Genomic DNA, 20758 nt, shown 5'->3' with positions numbered 1-20758 from the left:
GCTAGGGCGAGGTGACTTGCTCAATGCCACACAACGAGGCGGGTAGTCAAACTCGGTACCTTTTGGGTACGAAGCAAAGACCATACCGCTGAGCCATGCTGCTCCCTTATCTTATATTATTTAAAGTATTAACTTTACAATTCTGGTCAAAATGGAGCAAGTCGTTTTGTCGGTGAAATCCAGTAACCTGCTCATCCGTTCTGCTTGGATAATCAATAACAAATGACTGTCAGTACAATACACTCACTTACACACACGAACACACACACACACACACACACACATATATATACATACGTACATAAATACAAAAACGCACAAAAGTGTATGTTGTGTCTTGCGGCTTTTAATTTGTCAGTCAAGTAGCTGGAGAAAAATACAAACCCCAAAGAATAAAGAACAGTTGTAACTATTCAACTTTGTTCTTGCATATTTTTATAATTTTGAAATTTGAGCGAAAATTGTGGGTATGTGAATATTTTCTTAGAGGACAATACATAGATATACAACTTGTACTGATGTATATATCTGGGAAAATTATATAAATATTTCTTTTTGGGAACTGAATTGAACCAAGGGATCTAACGGTAAGATTATAAGTATTTGTATTTGTCTACTGGAGCAGTCAAACAACAGTAGCAACACTTGAAGTCATTTTAAGGACATGTTTATCATTCTCTCTAATTAGAATTTGCCTTTCAGTCAGGAGTTGATTCAAGATTTAATGCCCATACAATGAATGTTAAATAATTAGATAATGATAAAAAATGATGATGATGATGATGATGATGATAAGATGAATTATTATTATTTTATTATTATTATTATTATTATTATATATTATTATTTTATTATTATAAATTTTTAATTATTATTATATTATTATGATGATGATGATGATGATGATGAAGATAATAATAAATATAATATTGGTAGTAATAATAATATCAATAAAACTGATAACAGTGGTAATAATGATTGTGATAACTAAATAATAATAAATATAATATAATAATAATAATATAATAATAGATAATTAATAATATATAAAATAATAATAATAATAATAATAATAATAATAATAATAATATAAATAATAATAATAATAATAATAATAATAATAATAATATAATAATAATAATAATAATAATAATAATAATAATAATAATAATATAATAAATAATAATAATAATATAATAATAATAATAATAATAATAATAAATAAATCATGTCATCTAAATTTGCCTTCACTAAAATATGGTAGAATAGGAGATATATTACCTAGACTCATGCACGGTTCTAACAATATAGATTATAATGATTAAAAAAAAATATTCGTATGTTACAAACACTAGAGGAGAATTGGTTTAAGATATTTGTTGAAAGATGTAATTCGTCTATAAGGAACAATAATCTAATTTAACGACTGTGGCAATTTGGAATAATCTAAAGTTTGAGACAAAAAATTATAATTCATTTCATATCTTTAAGAATGCCATTGACAAAGATTTTACCAACATTATATTTAATTTTGACGAATAATGTAACATGACGTTGGATATTATTGTCTTTTGTATAACAATTATTTGAAATTCTCAACTGTAAATAGAGTAGATTATATTATTACGAGTTTTGAATATGACACTTGTTTGTGTATAGGGAATGAGATTAGCGGAAGAGTAGTGTCCCTTGATTGGACGTACCCATAGTCTGTGACGTCACCGGTGGAAAAGTTATTAGAGAGAGAACGTCGTGTTGGTTGTGCGCATGCGTCTCTCGTCCTCGCTTCCGGTGAAAGCGGCTTGAGACACTTCAAAACCAAATTGACGTTCTCTCTGTAAGGTGACGTCCAATCAAGGGACGCTACTCTTCCGCTAATCTCATTCCCTATGTGATCATGAATAATTCTTGATTGACCTCTTTCTTTTTTTATGCTTTGCTTAGCTTTGTATTGCTCGCACCATTTTATGATATATTCGAAACGCGTCAACAGAATTGCATTGAGTTCTATTGCGTAATAGATAATATTCCTCCATTCCTAAATGGGCCAAGGTCTTGATTTCCTTAGGATAAGGGGTTTTAAAATTGTATCACTCTTTGAATGACAAATATTTGGTATATTGAAAGAGAAATAATTTATATCCCATGCATTCCACTGTGACACGCTTGAACGGTTATTTTTAATCAAATTATTTATTTTTTTTAATCGTTATTTTATTTTATTATTAATTCCAAAAAAATTTGGATTATAGCGATTCGTGTTTTTTATGATTGCTTTTTAAAAAAAAAAACATGAGTACTTAACTCACTCAATCCTAGAGATTTTTGCTGCTTTTCAAAATTGGAAAAAAAAATGTATTAAAAATGAGCATGTACGTAGATAGTTTTATTAAATTTCCATTAACGTGTAAAATCTAAAAACATTAGCTTTGATACTAAGTCTATAATTTGTCTCAGAATAATGTAATAAATAGGCATGGGGTAAACGAATGACCATGGAGAAAGAATTAAATAAAGGAAGCAGGCCTGTCCTGGAATATAGCCACCGCAAAAGCAGCCGATCGCAAAAAATGGAGATGTCTGGTGGATGCCATATGTGCCTCAAGGCCCGAAGAGGATTGGGTAAGTAAGTAAGTAAAAGTAACCCGGGCAAACTACGGATATAGTCGATGGTAGGGTTGAGTGAGTTAATCAATTTCAAGCATAAAATTATTAGTAAGAATTGACTTTATCTCAATCTGTCATAATGTAGATCTTTGTATAAATATTTATGAGGAGAGAAATGTATTTTTTATTGCATTATTGCCATAAGATTAATGATTGAGATGGAATGCAACCGACTACTGTTGCGAACTTATAAATAATCATATTTTGAAAAAATGAAATTAAGGGCTATGATTTAAAAACAAACAAACAATGATGATTCCTGTCGAAAGAGTGAAAATGGAGAGGCTTCGTATGGGAACAAAACAGACAATGGACGTTTCGAGTACAAACCCTTCGTCAGCACAACAATACACAAATAACCAGGAAAACAAATAAAATGTAATGCAAAATAACGTGTATCGTCTGTACTCAATGGTGGTGGTTGCAGTATGAATGAGACGTTAGCGTGGCGTGGGTAGAGGGAAGGGGCGTCGTCATCGTTATGTTATAGATAGTATGCGCTTGGCTAAGGAGTTCACAACATTGCCATCCGGAAGTATAACGGACCAACACACAAACTCTGTGTAACCATGAACTTTCATAGTCTGGTTAATACAGTTTAGTGAGAGCAACTCACAAACGCGGATGGCAAAAACAATAACAAAGGCGTGAGTGACGTCATCTGCATACTATCTATAGCCTGATACTGAAATCCAAAAGGACTGGCAGTTTGACGTCATTATTTGGTTTTTGCACCACTTAGTGAGTTGTCGCTAGTAGAGCTCATGGAAACAAGTTATTTCATTGGTTGAACTATTGAATACAACTCACAATTTGTTTTCTTTTGTGGCAAAAGACTGGCATTTTGACGTCATTTTTTGGTCAGTGTCAGGCTATAACTTTACGAAGGCCTCGGTAGGGGGCCTCAGGGAAGTGATACGATAAATTAGAAAGGTGATGATAGTGCAATGTTCGATAAAACTAAATCGATAACTGACAAATAATTTTTTTTTTTTTTTAATGTAAGCTGATGCAACATGTAGTAATGTAAATAAAACAAAAATAAACACTATACTTAAGTAAAGCAAAAGGTAACACTGGGTAAATAATAATGTGAAGTTGAATGTAAGCTTCAATTTAATTACAAAAACAGATCAAATGAACTTTTCGGGTTTCCCCTTTATCAACAAAACAGGATGAATGAAACACCACACATGATCTCATTCATCTGTGGTGTTTCATTCATCCTGTTTTGTTGATAAAGGGGAAACCCGAAACGTTCATTTGACCTGTTTTTGTAATTAAATTGAAGCTTACATTCAACTTCACATTATTATTTACTTCTTCGAGTTTCGAGCAGCAACATTTACATTAGGCAACACTGATGGGGACAGCCCAAAAACACAGTATGGCCCTCTCCATGGTCACTCTTTCCTTAGTATTTTACGATCACCGGCTTCAGACAGCCTCTACCGTTTTCTACTCTTTAGGGAAGTCCTTTTTGTCAGATCTAGAAAACACTGCTACTTAATCCTCTCCTTACGACCCATAGGAAAACCGTCACATTCGTTACGATGTAACCGACAATTTTCTCATTCTGATGTCTCTTGTACATCATAAAATCTAAAGAAATACTTTGATTACAGCTATAAATACTAAACACTGTGTTGTAGAGCTCGTTTTGCTGAACATCATTCTGTGTAGAATGTACTTGTTAGTTTTGTTTTTTTTTTTTGTTTGAGTAAGAAAAGTCTATTTTTGTGTAGGGTGGGTGTGAATTTTCGGGGAAAATTCTAAAAATAGCTGGTAAGAGAGGGTTAACCATTGTAGATAAACAGAGGGATGGGAGAAAAAAAAACCCAGTGTTTATTGTTTAATTCTAAACAGGTCCCGGCTTGATTTTAAGCAAATTATGTTATTAGCTTGCTTTCAAGAATATATTCTTCGTTACTTTAGCGTTTATCAAGTGCAATATCGACTAAACGATTTAATAGGATTCAATAGTCGTACCGTCACTTCCTTCCTAATGACGTATGGTAACTTAGTAACACTGGCTCTAATCTATCGGAACAATGGCGGACGCCGTATGAAATATTTCTCCGGCGAGCTTAAAAGCGTATCCAGAGGGAAAAAAAACATAAATTTGATCATGTTTTGACTTTTACACATTCTGATCACAAGGCATATGAAAAGGGAATGAAAAGTTCTAGTCAGCATGAAGAATAAAAAGTAAAGATTTTCTTTGTTTAGAACCAAGATGGCCGCCGTTGCCGGGCGCGTGACATCAGACTACTGAATCCAATTGCAACCACCGTAAACGTATTATAGAACGACACGGTTATCACGCATGTAAGGGACTACGGAACTACATTGTATTTTAATGGCCTGTAATTTAGTCCATCCACGACAGGACGAATATGCCGAAACTCTATAATTTCTATTCACATTAAACTGTCTAAAGCCATCAACGATTGTTGTATTTTTTGCTTATGTTATCATTGGCGTAGACGAAAGTTTCAAAGTTTCAAAGTTTATTCAATCTTAGGCTTTCGCCAATAAATCAACAATTTGATGCCAACATACATGAAAGTGGAAAAAATAAGGTAAATGGAACCAAAAGATAAACTGATACACCACACAAAAATACAACAATCGTAATACCATCAATACGTTCAATAATATAATAATAATATAATAATAATAATAATAATAATAATAATAATAATAATAATAATAATAATAATAATAATAATAAATAATAATAATAATAATAATAATAATAATAATAATAATAATAATAATAATAATAATAATAATAATAATAATAATAATAATAATAATAATAATAATAATAATAATAATAATAATAATAATAATAATAATAATAATAATAAATAATAATAATAATAATAATAATAATAATAATAATAATAATAATAATAATAATAATAATAATAATAATAATAATAATAATAATAATAATAATAATAATAATAATAATAATAATAATAATAATAAAAAAGAAGAAGAAGAAGAAGAAGAAGAAGAAGAAGAAGAAGAAGAAGAAGAAGAAGAAGAAGAAGAAGAAGAAGAAGAAGAAGAAGAAGAAGATGATGATGATAATGATGATGATGAAGTAGAAGAAGAAAGAAGAAGAAGAAGAAGAAGAAGAAGAAGAAGAAGAGAAGAAGAAGAAGAAGAAGAAGAAGAAGAGAAAAAGAAGAAGAAGAAGAAAAGAAGAAACAACAACAACAAACAACAAGAATATCAATAATAATAACAATAAGAATATTACCATCATCCCTACACCCCAATCATCACCGTTACCACCACCACCATTACCATTATCACTACCACTATCACCATCACTTTTACATTTCCAATCAGTTTTTCTCATTTAAAAAAAAGAAAAAAAAAAAAAAAAGAAGAAGACGTACAGCTGTGTATTATATAACCTTTTGTGACCTTATAGATAGTTCGAAGATGACGTCACTCAGCTCTTTGTTATTATTTTTTTTGCCATCCGCGTTTATGAGTAATGCTCACTGTCTGCGTCAACACCGGATGCCGACAATTAATCGAGCTGTATTCTGTGAGTCTGTTTGTCTGTCCGTCTTTATTAGTGTAGTTGATTATACATAGTATGCGCTTGGCTTAGAAGCTCATAACATTGCCATCCGGAAGTATAACGGACCAACACACAAAACTGTGTGTAACCAAGAACGTTTATAGTCTGGTTATTACAGATTAGTGAGAAGTACTCATAAACGCGGATGGCAAAAAACAATAACAAAGACTGAGTGACGTCATCTTCGAACTATCTATACTTGCTAAATCAGATACACAAAAATCTATTTTTATAGAATTTCGCATGATAGAAATCCCTCAAACCCATCAAAATTGAATAAGGTCAACAAGTAAACAATTTGGATAGTTTGTGAATCGAAAGTTTTGTGAAAGGTAAACATCCGGTTTGATGCTAAAAATAGCCACCAATGGGAATCCACCAGGGCCTTCTAAAAATAGTATCGGGCCTGTCCAACCGAATTGCGCGATTTCTCTGCTGGGCTTAAAATTTAAAACCCCGCGACCTATTTGATTGTCATCAAAGTTTGTGTATACACATTACACACCACAGTTACGCTGGATTACCTGTTGATACAATGAATTTATCGCGTCGTTTGTTATTATTTCTGTTCATGGATATATATTCATTGTGATTGCCAATCCCACCATGATGTTTGTTGTGTGTATCTTTAAAATCTAATTTAGCAATTGAAAAATAATTTAAAGGTAATTTAAAAACTATAGTGTCATCTAAGCCATCATCTGCCGTCGAGCGAAACCATGAACTGTTGCCTTGAGTCAAAACAAAACCGGATGATCTTGTACTTGTACACATCAAAATGAAATTGTCATTGATAGTCTATTCAGTGATGCCAAAACTCCGGTTTCACCTGAAAAAACTCTGGTCTGGAGCAAAAAATTCCGGGTTCCGGGCAACTGCCGTCAAATTCCGGTGAGGTCAAATTCTTCCAAGGAAACCCCCCACCCCCTTCCAACCACCACATCATCATCACTGCCACTAGAATTATAACCATCATCACTACCACTACTACTGCAACCACCACCACATCATCATCATCACTACCACTACTACTACAACCACCACCACATCATCATCACTACCACTACCACCATCACTATTACAACACCACCACCACACATCATCATCACTACTACAACCATCACCACCACATCATCATCACTACCTCTACTACTACAACCACGACACCACATTATCACTACCACTACTACTACCCCACCACCGCCACATCATCATCACTACCACTACTACTACAATCACCACCACCACATCATCATCACTACCACTACTACTACAACTACCACCAACACCACATCATCACTACCACTACTACTACAACAACCACCACCACTACATCATCATCACTACAACTACCACTACTATTACAACCACCACTAGCACATCATCATCACTACCACTACTACTACAACCACCACCACCACATCATTACCACTACTACTACAACCACCACCACCACATCATCACTACCACTACTACTACAACTACCACCACCACTACATCATCATCACTGCAACTACCACTACTATTACAACCACCACTAGCACATCATCATCACTACCACTACTACTACAACAACTACCACCACATCATCACTACCACTACTACTACCCCACCACCGCCACATCATCATCACTACACTACTACTACAATCACCACCACCACATCATCATCACTACCACTACTACTACAACTACCACCAACACCACATCATCATTACCACTACTACTACAACAACCACCACCACTACATCATCATCACTGCAACTACCACTACTATTACAACCACCACTAGCACATCATCATCACTACCACTACTACTACAACCACCACCACCACATCATCACTACCACTACTACAACAACCACCACCACCACATCATTACCACTACTACTACTACAACCATCACCACCACATCATCATTACCACTACTACTACAAGCACCACCACCACATCATCATTACAACTACTACTACAACTACTACCACCACATCATTACTAACACTACTACTACAACCACTACCACCACATCATCACTACCATTACTACTACAACCACCACATCATCATCACTACCACTAATACTACTACAACAGCTACCACATCATCATCACTACCACATCATCACTACCACCACTACTACAACCACCACCTCATCTTCATCACGACCACCACCACCACATCATTACCACTACTACTACAACCACCACCACCACATCATCACTACCACTACTACTACAACTACCACAATCACTACATCATCATCACTGCAACTACCACTACTATTACAACCACCACTAGCACATCATCATCACTACCACTACTACTACAACCACTACCTCCACATCATCACTACCACTACTACTACCCCACCACCGCCACATCATCATCACTACCACTACTACTACAATCACCACCACCACATCATCATCACTACCACTACTACTACAACTACCACCAACACCACATCATCACTACCACTACTACTACAACAACCACCACCACTACATCATCATCACTGCAACTACCACTACTATTACAACCACCACTAGCACATCATCATCACTACCACTACTACTACAACCACCACTACCACTACTACTACAACCACCACCACCACATCATTACCACTACTACTACAACCATCACCACCACATCATCATTACCACTACTACTACAAGCACCACCACCACATCATCATTACAACTACTACTACAACCACTACCACCACATCATTACTAACACTACTACTACAACCACTACCACCACATCATCACTACCACTACTACTACTACAACCACCACATCATCATCACTACCACTAATACTAATACAACAGCTACCACATCATCATCACTACCACATCATCACTACCACCACTACTACAACCACCACCTCATCTTCATCACTACCACCACCACCACATCATCACTACCACTGCTACTACAACCACCACCACCACCACATCATCATTACTACCACTACTACGACTACAACAACAACCACTATCACATCTTCATCATCACTACCACTATTTCTACAACCACCAACACCACATCATCCTCACTACCACCAGTACTACAATCTCTACCATTTGATTTTGGTGCTTTACTTCATTTGAAATAAGGAAACTTTGGGATTGTATTTGACAATGTGTTTATGTATCATAGTATACACTGTAATTCTAATCAGTTATCTATTTAGAACTATACAATATGTAAACACAATGCCAAATACCATTCCAATTCCTTTTTCTTGTGTGCGGAAATTCCTCTTTCGGCATTGAAATTCCTACGAATGGTGTCTGAAACTCCTGTGAGCCAAATTTAAAATTGGCGTCTCTGTCTATTTATATTAATTCTTAAAAAAAGCTCGCCTCTCAATCAACATCAACATCATTTTTCCTAGAAATTGTAAGTTACCATATTTAACACCATCAATACAATTCTCCTTCTCATCTCTTCATCAACCTCCATCCCCTTCACCTCATCACCATCATCATCATCATCATCATCATCATCATCATCATCATCATCATCATCATCATCATCATCATCATCAGATACCCCCCTCCAAAATTCTAACCATTCATTTAATCACGGTATTAATCAAAGTTGCATCATTCATTTTTTCATCATCAAATTAATCGGCAATGACTGTATTACCGTTATGAAGTGAAAATATTGAAATGTCACTTGCCTCCTTACTTTCTCCGCCTCCTCCTCCCCCCCCCCCCCCCCCCACCCCCTCTTCTTCTTTCCATTTGATTTCTTTTTTGGTCCGGCATAACTAAATGAAAGATCGAGGGGGAGATGAACTATAAAAGACTGCGAAGAGAGAGAGAGAGAGAGAGAGAGAGAGAGAGAGAGAGAGAGAGAGAGAGAGAGAGAAACGAACAATTACTAAACGATATATATATATATATATATATATATATATATATATATATATATATATATATATATATTATATTTATATATATAGTGAGTAAGAGAGAGAGAGAGAGAGAGAGAGAGAGAGAGAGAGGAGAGAGAGAGAGAGAGGAGAGAGAGAGAGAGAGAGAGAGAGAGAGAGAGAGAGAGAGAGAGAGAGAGAGAGAGAGAGAGGAGAGAGGAGATGGGCGAACAACTAATAGACACGAGAGAGAGAGAGAGTTGGTTCGAGCGGTCGTCTGTGCGCAGAACTAAGCCCAGCAGAGAAAGTGGGTCATGCGCGGTGGCTCTGCCTATCTCTTTTGGTCGCCTCGGAATCCACGGATGACGTACATCAACCTTTCGGGTCGCCTTGTTTTGAATGTTTACACAATAGGAATGAACGAATTTTTTTGTCGTCATTTCAAAATTTCCCAATCTTAAAAAGCTTGTATCTCAACTAATACTGATCTCTCAGAGTGGTTCTATCGCATAAATTACAGGATTTTTCATATTCTACAACATAATATGTAATTTTCATGCTTTCAACACTAATTTCCACAATTCAAGGGATTTTTGGACCTAATTCCCCCTGCTATTACACTTTTATATTTTGGAATTCAACTTTTGTTCCCAACGCGCAATCGCAAACTCGTGGGGCGATTGAGCGCTCGTTCAAAATGTGACCCGTCGTCTCAGAGCGGTATTATGTCGTAACGAACCAGATGTTTCAAAGCCGAATTCAATGTTAAACTGGTAAAAAATATAAATTGTTGACATTAGCAACCTAAAATTATATGGTATCCATTCTCCTCAATAAAACATACAAACTCAACACAAGACTGATATTTCTGGCTATAAATTCAATTTTCAACATCTTAACCATCCCGACTTAATACCGTTTTGAGGCGAAGGGTCACAAAAAAGCAAAAGTGTAAGAATTTATTTTGATTATCTTAAAACTGTTGGTTTAATGTCCACGCAGACAGCTTGCCGTGAAAAAAAGGAAATATTTCCACAATCCTCCTTAACCTGCTGAATCCAGCCGTATCCCCATTAATTCTGACTCCATTGTGCAATCTTGACAGATTGACAACCAAAAGGTGGTCACCCTTTTTACCTAAATTATCTCGGTCAGGTAAGGGATTATTTTCAGTGGCTATTACGAGTACACACAATAGGATTCAACAGTCGTTACGTCACTTCCTTCTTAATGACGCATGGTAACTTAGTAACACTGGCTCTACACTATCGGAACAATGGCGGACGCCCGTATAAAATATTTCTCCGGCGAGCAATAAAGCGTATCCAGAGGAGAAAAAACCCATAAATTTGATCATGTTTTGACTTTTACACATTCTGGTCACAAGACATATGAAAAGTTCTAGCCAGCTTAAAGAATAAAAAGTAATTATTTTCTTTGTTAGAATCAAGATGGCCGCCGTTGCCGGGCGGCGTGACATCAGACTACTGAATCCAATTCCCGATTAAACCATTATTAAGGTCTGTCCGAATTGAGGAATATTTCAAGTCCTGGCTCGTCACAAGAATGCTGTCCACATAGGTGGATTGTGAACGGATTGTGATTCGTTTTAACGTGCTTTGAAGAGTAAGGCCCTTGGCGATCAATCTATAATGATAATAATAATATAATGATGATGATGATGATGATGATGATGATGATGATGATGATATATAATAATAATAAAAAATAATAATAATAATAATAATAATAATGATAATAATATTAATAATAATAATAACAATAATAATAATAATAATAATAATAATAATAATAATAATAATAATAATAATAATAATAATAATAATAATAATAATAATAATAATAATAATAATAATAATAATAATAATAATAATAATAATAATAATAATAATAATAATAATAATAATAATAATAGTAATAATGCCAATGCTTTTATAACTTGGTGGGCTCCCTGATTTATTTAAGCGATGTTTGAATACTTGAATAGGATTGTATGGTAAATACATAGATATTATTGCTCGCTGACTTTAGGATAAATAGGAATAATAAAATGGACCAGACGGTTCTATTTAATTTATAAAGACAGATAGGGCCGCTGTTTCGGGTTTCCTCAAAACGCGATGAATGAACGACTAAAGATGAAAAGCCTTTTGAATAAAACCCTAGCATAAATTAAATTATTCCCGCTAGATAAAACTCATACTCGTACCCAATCATTCTATCAACAGGCTACAGAGTGGACAGACTGGGGGAAAAAGGTTGAGGAAAATCCGGTTATACTACACAATTTGGACTGTAGGTCCATTGTCGTATAATATTATATTGCTTTACCGATTTAACTCACTCAATCCTAGAGACATTTGCTGTTTTCAAAATTGGAGAAAAAAAAATTAAAAATGAGCATGTACATAGATGGTTTTTATTCAACTATCATTAACATGCAAAAACTAAAAACAACAGCTTCGATACTACGCCTATAATTTGTCTCATAAAAATGTAATAAATAGGCATGGGGTAAAAGTAACTCGTGTTGACTACGGATATAGTCGGTGTTAGGGTTGAGTGAGTTAACGACGGGCACCCCCGGTTATAACGGCCGTTTGATTATTTTTCAAAGACGTTCACAGTTCACTAGTTTTTGTCCCTTTATATCCGTCCCTGATATTTTGAATTGAGATCTCCAACTCCGGTTATCGGTGTTAAGATTTTAGGTATAAATCTGGATAATAAGTATAAATATGTTTTGTGATTTACATAAAGACTGTCAATTCTCTATACAAGTATAATAGGGCCACATTCGTGGTTATCAATTATTTTATCATATAGATATAATACTGTCAAATAACTGATCTGCGGCTATGTGGTATGACCCTCGCTTTCGGATCGGAACGCCTGGGTTCGAGCCTCGCTTGGCGCATAATTGAGTCCTGGGAAAAGGCTCTTTACTCACATTCCCTCACTGTACTCACGTGTAAAATTATGATTATCCGGCCGTTAACAGCTTTACCTTTGTCCGAAAAATTGTAATATCGCCTAACAGGCGTCATGTCCGGTCCTACATATTAAATGTTGCTGTTGACCAGGAAAAAGGATCGACAACTATCCTTTTTCGGACACATAGTAAGGAAAGATAAGAATGAATACCTGGTAAGTTGTGGAAAAATACCTGGTAAACGCGCCCGGGGGAGACAAAGAAAAACACTCATAGACCAACTGAAGGGCTTCACCAACCTAACAATCCAAGAGCTATTTGAAAAAGCAAGGGACAGGGAGGAATGGAGAGAGATAATTCATGCAGTATCCGAAGCCTGGACCAGGCATGGAACCTAGAAGAAGAAGAAGAAGTTGACCAGGAAGCCCTTGTAAAGCGCATTGATCACATTTGTGATCCTTCGCCTCAAAACGGTATTAAGTCGGGATGGCTAAGATATTAAAAATTCAATTTATAGCCAGAAATATCAGACTTGTGTTGAGTTTGTATGTTTTATTGAGGAGAATGGATACCATATTTTAGGGTGCTAATGCCAACAATTTATATTTTTGACCAGTTTAACATTTAATTCGGCTTTTAAGCATATGATTCGTTCCGACATAATGCCGTTTTGAGACGATGGGTCACATTTAGTGGATATTGCGTCATATAAAAACTCAATCTGAACGTTTGCTAGAATAAGAATCTTGTAGTACACCATCAGGACTAGAATGAGAATCTTGTACTACACACCATCAGGCTACAAGAAGTTGCGTTTAATTCAAAATATGTCGATGATTTTAAAACCAATCTTAATGACCACACCAATTACAACCCAGCATAATAGTGTGATGTGAATTACGAACTTTCACACTCAAACCACCGAGTAGTAGAAATTGTTGATAACCATGCACGTCCCCGAGTGATTACAAACGTTATATATATATATATATATATATATATATATATATATATATATATATATATATATATATATATATATATATATATGTATATAATATATATATAAGACGGACATAGAGCCTCATGAGAGGCTGATTCCCAATTCATTATAAATTTACACGATTATGATTCTTTGACAAATACATGGTCATATAATTATTATAAGTTGGCCTAAATTAATTGTCAATTCTTCGATGTAAACCGCCATTTGTTTATGTACTTGTATTTGCATGTTTGTGTGTGTGAGTGTGTGTGTGATGTGAGTGTGTGTGTGATGTGAGTGTGTGTGTGATGTGAATGTGTGTGTGATGTGAGTGTGTGTGTGGTGTGAGTGTGTGTGTGATGTGAGTGTATGTGTGGTGTGAGTGTGTGTGTGATGTGATGTGTGTGTGATGTGAGTGTGTAGTGTGTGTGTGTGTTGGTGTGAGTGTAGTGTGATGTGAGTGTGGTGATGTGATGTGTGTGTGAGTGGTTGTGTGGTGTTGAGTGTGTGTGTGTGATGTGAGTGTGTGTGTGGTGTGAGTGTGTGTGTGATGTGAGTGTGTGTGTGATGTGAGTGTGTATGTGTGTGTGTGTGTTTGGTGTGAGTGTATGTGTGATGTGAGTGTGTGTGATGTGAATGTGTGTGTGATGTGAGTGTGTGTGTGGTGTGAGTGTGTGTGTGATGTGAGTGTGTATGTGTGTGTGAGTGTGTGTGTGATGTGAGTGTGTGTGTGATGTGAGTGTGTGTGTGATGTGAGTGTGTATGTGTGTGAGTGTGTGTGTGATGTGAGTGTGTGTGTGATGTGAGTGTGTGTGTGATGTGAGTGTGTATGTGTGATGTGAGTGTGTGTGTGATGTGAGTGTGTGTGTGATGTGAGTGTGAGTGTGGGTGTGATGTGAGTGTGTGTGTGATGTGAGTGTGTATGTGTGTGTGTATGGTGTGAGTGTGTGTGTGATGTGAGTGTGTGTGTGACGTGAGTGTGTGTGTGTGATGTGATGTGTGTGTGAGTGATGTGTGTGTGATGTGAGTGTGTGTGTGATGTGAGGTGTGGTGTGTGTGGTGTGAGTGTGGTGTGGTGTGTGAGTGTGTGTGTGGTGTGAGTGTGTGGTGTGATGGAGTGTGTGTGTGATGTGAGTGTGTGTGTGTGTGTGTGGTGTGGTGTGTAGTTGTGTGAGTGTGTGTGATGTGAGTGTGTGTGTGATGTGAGTGTGTGTGTGATGTGAGTGTGTGTGTGATGTGAGTGTGTTGTGTGTGTGAGTGTGTGTGTGATGGGAGTGTGTGTGTGATGTGAGTGTTGTGTGATGTGGGTGTGTATGTGGTGGTGAGTGTGTGTGATGTGAGTGTGTGTGTGATGTGAGGTGGTGTGAGTGTGTGGTGAGTGTGTGTGTGATGTGAGTGTGTGTGTGATGTGGTGTGTGAGTGAGTGTGTAGTGTGTGGTGTGGGTGTGTGAGTGTGGTGTGTGTGTGGTGTGTGTGAGGTGTGTGTGTGTGTGTATGGTGGAGTTGTGTGTGTGATGTGTGTGGTGTGTGTGAGTGTGTGTGTGATGTGGTGGTGTGTGTGGAGTGTGTGTGTGATGTAGTGTTGTGTGATGTGAGTGTGTATGTGGTTTGTGTGTGTGTGTGGGAGTGTGTGTGTGTGAGTGAGAGTGTGGTATGTGTGCTGTGTGTGTGTGTTGTGGTGTGAGTGTGTATGTGCGTGTGTAGATAAACGTGAGCTATGTGTTAAAGTGTTTGGATTTTTATCTACAATATGTGTGCTTTATGCAAGACTCTATGTAAACCGTTGGTATAAGTGCTATAAAAATGCTGTTGTTGTTATTATTATTATTATTATTATTATTATTATTATTATTATTATTATTATTATTATTATTATTATTATTATTATCATTATTATTAATATTATCATCATTATTATTATTATAATTATTATTATTATTATTATTATTATTATTATTATTATTATTATTATTATATTATTATTTATTATATTATTATTATATTATTATTATTATTATTATTATTATTATTATTATTATTATTATTATTATTATTATTATTATTATTATTATTATTATTATTATATTATTATTATTATTATTATATATTATTATTATATTATTATTATTATTATTATTATTATTATTATTATATTATTATTATTATTATTATTATTATTATTATTATTATTATTATTATTATTATTATTATCTTACACGAATGGAAGTCATTGTTATATTTGATAATTACAGTATATATTTTAAAAAGGCGCTAGAATATCGAAAGGTACATTGTTTCGATAGTAAGCACCCGGCTGTGGAATTCAAACAATATACGTGTGAGTGACCTATCAAACTGTTGACGATTTTAATCCCGGACTTCAAAAGTTCTGTTTCCATTTCATTACGTAAAACGTTAAGCTGTTACTCAAATACTGCGTGTTAAGGTTTGTAAAAAAAAACAATCATAATCCACACACACACACACACACACACACACACACACATATATATATATATATATATATATAACACTCTCCTTACCAGCCATTTTCTGAATTTTTCCCAAAACTTCACACCCACCCAACACAAAAACAGACATGTTCTACTCAAACAGAAAAGCAACAAGCACGTTCTATACATAATATTGTTTGACAATATGAACTCTATTACAGAATGACAAGTTTTTGTAGCTACAGCAAAATGAAATGAAATCTGGATTGGAAAAGTGACGGTTGCATCGTAACAAATGTGACGATTTTCCAATAGGTGGTAAGGAGAGGGTTTAAGGGTCATTCTAGTAGGACAATACTTTCCTAATTTAGCATTCCTGTCATGAACTTGACCCACTCCGTGACTGCAGTGAACACTGTTCACTTTTTACCCTATCGTCTGGTGAATACTATTCACTCTCCGTGACGATATCACCAATGGTCTTTCCTCTCTGGACTCGGTGACAGTAATGGACATGATCTATATTCCCTTCCCTTTCCATGTGCTCGAGGTCATTGGTCACATTGATTGCAAAGCGTGCTCAAAGTGACCCACATAGTGAAAAGTATTCACAGCTTTTGAAATATCTTACATCACGATCTGTCATTTTGTTCAGCTTGACACACGGTATGTTTACAACATCAATAAACAAAGCAGCGTGTTTACATTTGTTAAGAAATATCCAACCATTGGACAGCAACAAATCATGTGATTGATGACCTGGTTGGACGAAAACATGAATATAGATCGGTCCCATTGGAGTGTGTCATGTCGTATAATCCTGGATACTTTTGGACTTCTTCAATCAGTTCAGCACCAGCAGAAAAAATGGACACAGTACTAATTCTTGCCGCGTGGTTGCCGGGTGCTGGTCGTGTGGTTGCAAGACAATCCCAATCGTGCGAATGTTTATGTTAGAGGATATAAACAAGATCTCCCGCCATCAAACTTCACGTGACGTGAGGTCACGAGGTCAATTGCAGGTTGTATGGAGAAAAAACGGGTCCCATTGTGTCTTAACCCTAAGTCAATAACATAATTCACAATTCATTTCGTCTCTAAACCTTGAAGGGCTAAGAAGTAGCTTATGATGATAAAGAAGAAAAGTATATTTGTATACACAAGAACAAAAAACAAATATATTCCTATACTTCGGAATCACCAACTCTATAAGAGTTATCAGACTGGGGTAGGTGAAATAGATACTGATGTGTTATTCTACACAATTATTAATGGTTACAATGTGTTATAATTCAAGGTACTGTGAGATGTTGTGTGTGATTTGTTACTTTAATTTTGTGATTCATGATGGACACATTGATGCCTTTCGTGTCAGCAGTCCGAGGACAGATGGTCTCGGCTGCTATAACAATATTGATATGTATAATAAGATGATAATAATAATATTAACAGTTATGATAGTATCAATAATTATATTGATCGTGATAATTAGAATAATAAGTTCTTATATAGCGCATCTCACCCATCACAGGGTAGAGGCCACTGAGCGCACTATACGATATTATGATAATATTTGTGACCCTTCGTCTCAAAACGGTATTAAGTCGGGATGGTTAAGATGCTGAAAAATTGAATTTATAGCCAGAAATATCAAACTTGTGTTGAGTTTGTATGTTTTATGGATGAGAATGGATACCATTTTTTAAGGGTGCTATTCCCAAGGATTTATATTCCTGACCAGTTTAACATTTAATTCGGCTTTTAAGCATAATATGGTTCGTTCCGACATAATACCGTTTTGAGACGATGGGTCACATATAAACACATTGGACTGGAACGGGTTCTTCTTGAACGAAAATTCAACAACCCTGTTCTATTTTATGGCTGGGCCCATAAAACTCGCGGCCTTCACTTCCACATGTTGTAACGGCCCTGAATTGACTTGCCGCCATATTTTTCAGCCCGTATGCATCTGTATAGGCTCCTTATAAATCATTAAAGACTGCCTAAACACGCTCTACATAATAATAATAATAATAATAATAATAATAATAATAATAATAATAATAATAATAATAATAATGATAATAATAAATGTACATTTATATAGCGCTTATGCCGAAGCTTCGAAGCGCTTCACATTGACCATCAGTAAAAAACAACATTACACACTGCAGATTTGGACATACGAACAGAATCTCACACGCATCCAATTACACACACACACGCACTCACACACACACACATCCATACACACTCTGTACACAAATATATTACTCACACACACACACAAACACACACACACACACACATATATATCTATATCTATATATATATATATATATATATATATATATATATATAATACACACAATCATACACACATAAACACATTGTATACACGTACACTAAATATACATACATGCTTATAACATATATAAACACACATACACACACACAATTAACTAAATGTATACACGAGTGCACACACGCACCCAGATAGATAGAATGCACTTGGCCAAGGAGTTCACAACATAGCCATCCGGAAGTATAACGGACCAACACACAAACTCTGTGTAACCATGAACTTTTATAGCCAGGTTAATACAGTTTAGTGAGAACAACTCACAAACGCGGATGGCAAAAACAATAACAAAGGCTTGAGTGACGTCATCTGCATACTATCTATACATACATACACACACACTCGACGTACGCACACACGTATGCACTTTGCAATAATTCCTGGCATAATCTAATTTAAATACTTCCAAAAGAGATAGTTTTTCAGTTTGGTTTTTGTTTTGAATATCTAATGGTGTAAGCTTTTGTTCTGGGCTGCCATATCAACCAGGGCGCGGGGCGGTACTGAGGACACCAACCCGTACCTCTATTCACCCAGGACAAAGATAAGAACCCGTATACCACAACAACACAAAGACCATGATAGCAATAGGGGCAGTGATATAGAACCCTAATTCCTTATATATGTATATATATATATATATATATATATATATATATATATATGATCCTTTAATTTTTTTTTATATATAAAATTTCAAAACCTATTTCCTCTTAGCGTGAGTCATAAGAGCTCTTTTTTTTTCGGTGGGACCATAATTTAACTGATTACTGCTGTACTGACTGAACAACCAGATTACAATTACATAGATGTTGGCAGTTAGCATCGATATGAACGCTGTTTTATGTCATGTTACTTATCAATGAGGTGTAATGACCTTTTTATCGACAACAAATCGCCAGTATGCCTACACGTGTCATGAGCTTTAGTTGCTATCCCGGTTCTCCGATTTAGTGAATTACCAACTATGAGGTCCGCGTACAGACGGGGGGGGGGGGGGGGGGGGGGGGGGAATTGGTAGTTACCTTTCATGTGACAATGCGATTGCTTCCATTGACCATGCTTGTTACTCTAACGTGTAATTCTTACCTAGATCTACGTGTTGATAAACTGCGTCGATATATAGATAGTAGATATTTCTATTTGGTGTTTTTCATTATCTAGAATTTCTAATTTCGGAACAGAATAACATTTATGTGAATATTGTGTTGTGTTGTAATTGATAAGAAAATCGGAAGTTGAGACTAAGGGTAAGTTACTCAGTTTGAGTTTTAGGGTTTCACTCACTGAGGCATTAACTAAATTAGACTCACAATCCAGCACTTAATTGTGCGGCTATGTGGTCTAGTGGTATGACACTCGCTTTCGGATCGGAAGGTCCTGGGTTCGAGCCTCGGGCTCGGCGCATAGTTGAGTCCTTGGAAAAGGCTCTTTACTCACATTCTCTCACCGTACTCAGGTGTAAAATGAGTACTTGGTCGTTAACAGCGTTGTCTTTGTCCGAAAAATTGTAATATCACCTAACAGGCGTCATGTCCCGTCCTATATGTTAAATGTTGCTGTTGGCCAGGGACCCCTTGTAAAGTGCTTTGAGCACATTTAGTGGATATTGCTCTATATAAAGATCAATTTTTTAATATTTTTTTTTTTTTTTGTGGTATAGAACACAAGCCACCAAATATGCTCAAAGTGCATTGAAAAAGGTCCCAAGAAAACAGTAGGACGTGTCGAATAAGACATAACGCTCTTCTCTCCTTACCAGTCATTTTCATGATTTTCCCCAAAACTTCACACCCAACTAACACAAAAATATATTGTTTATCACTCAAACACAATAGCA

General features: G+C 35.6%; 1 protein-coding gene across 2 annotated transcripts in view; it reads left to right on the top strand.

The window, feature by feature from the left end:
• The first annotated feature begins 340 nt into the window (after positions 1 to 340).
• LOC144967003 (organic cation transporter protein-like) overlaps positions 341 to 20758 on the top strand; it is a 57348-nt gene continuing 36930 nt past the window's right edge. The window contains exon 1 of one of the 2 annotated variants that reach the window (XM_078903723.1): positions 341 to 587. The gene's annotated coding sequence lies outside the window, so the exon portion shown is untranslated. Of the gene's footprint in view, positions 588 to 19995; positions 20169 to 20758 lie in introns of those variants that run through there. The other variant, XM_078903722.1, reaches the window with a different exon arrangement.

The sequence above is a fragment of the Berghia stephanieae genome, chromosome 3 (assembly GCF_034508935.2).
Source record: "Berghia stephanieae isolate SIO BIC M18660-M18661 chromosome 3, UCSD_Bste_1.3, whole genome shotgun sequence".
NCBI classification, from domain to species: Eukaryota; Metazoa; Mollusca; class Gastropoda; order Nudibranchia; family Aeolidiidae; genus Berghia; species Berghia stephanieae.
This window is presented reverse-complemented; position numbering and strand designations above follow the sequence as displayed.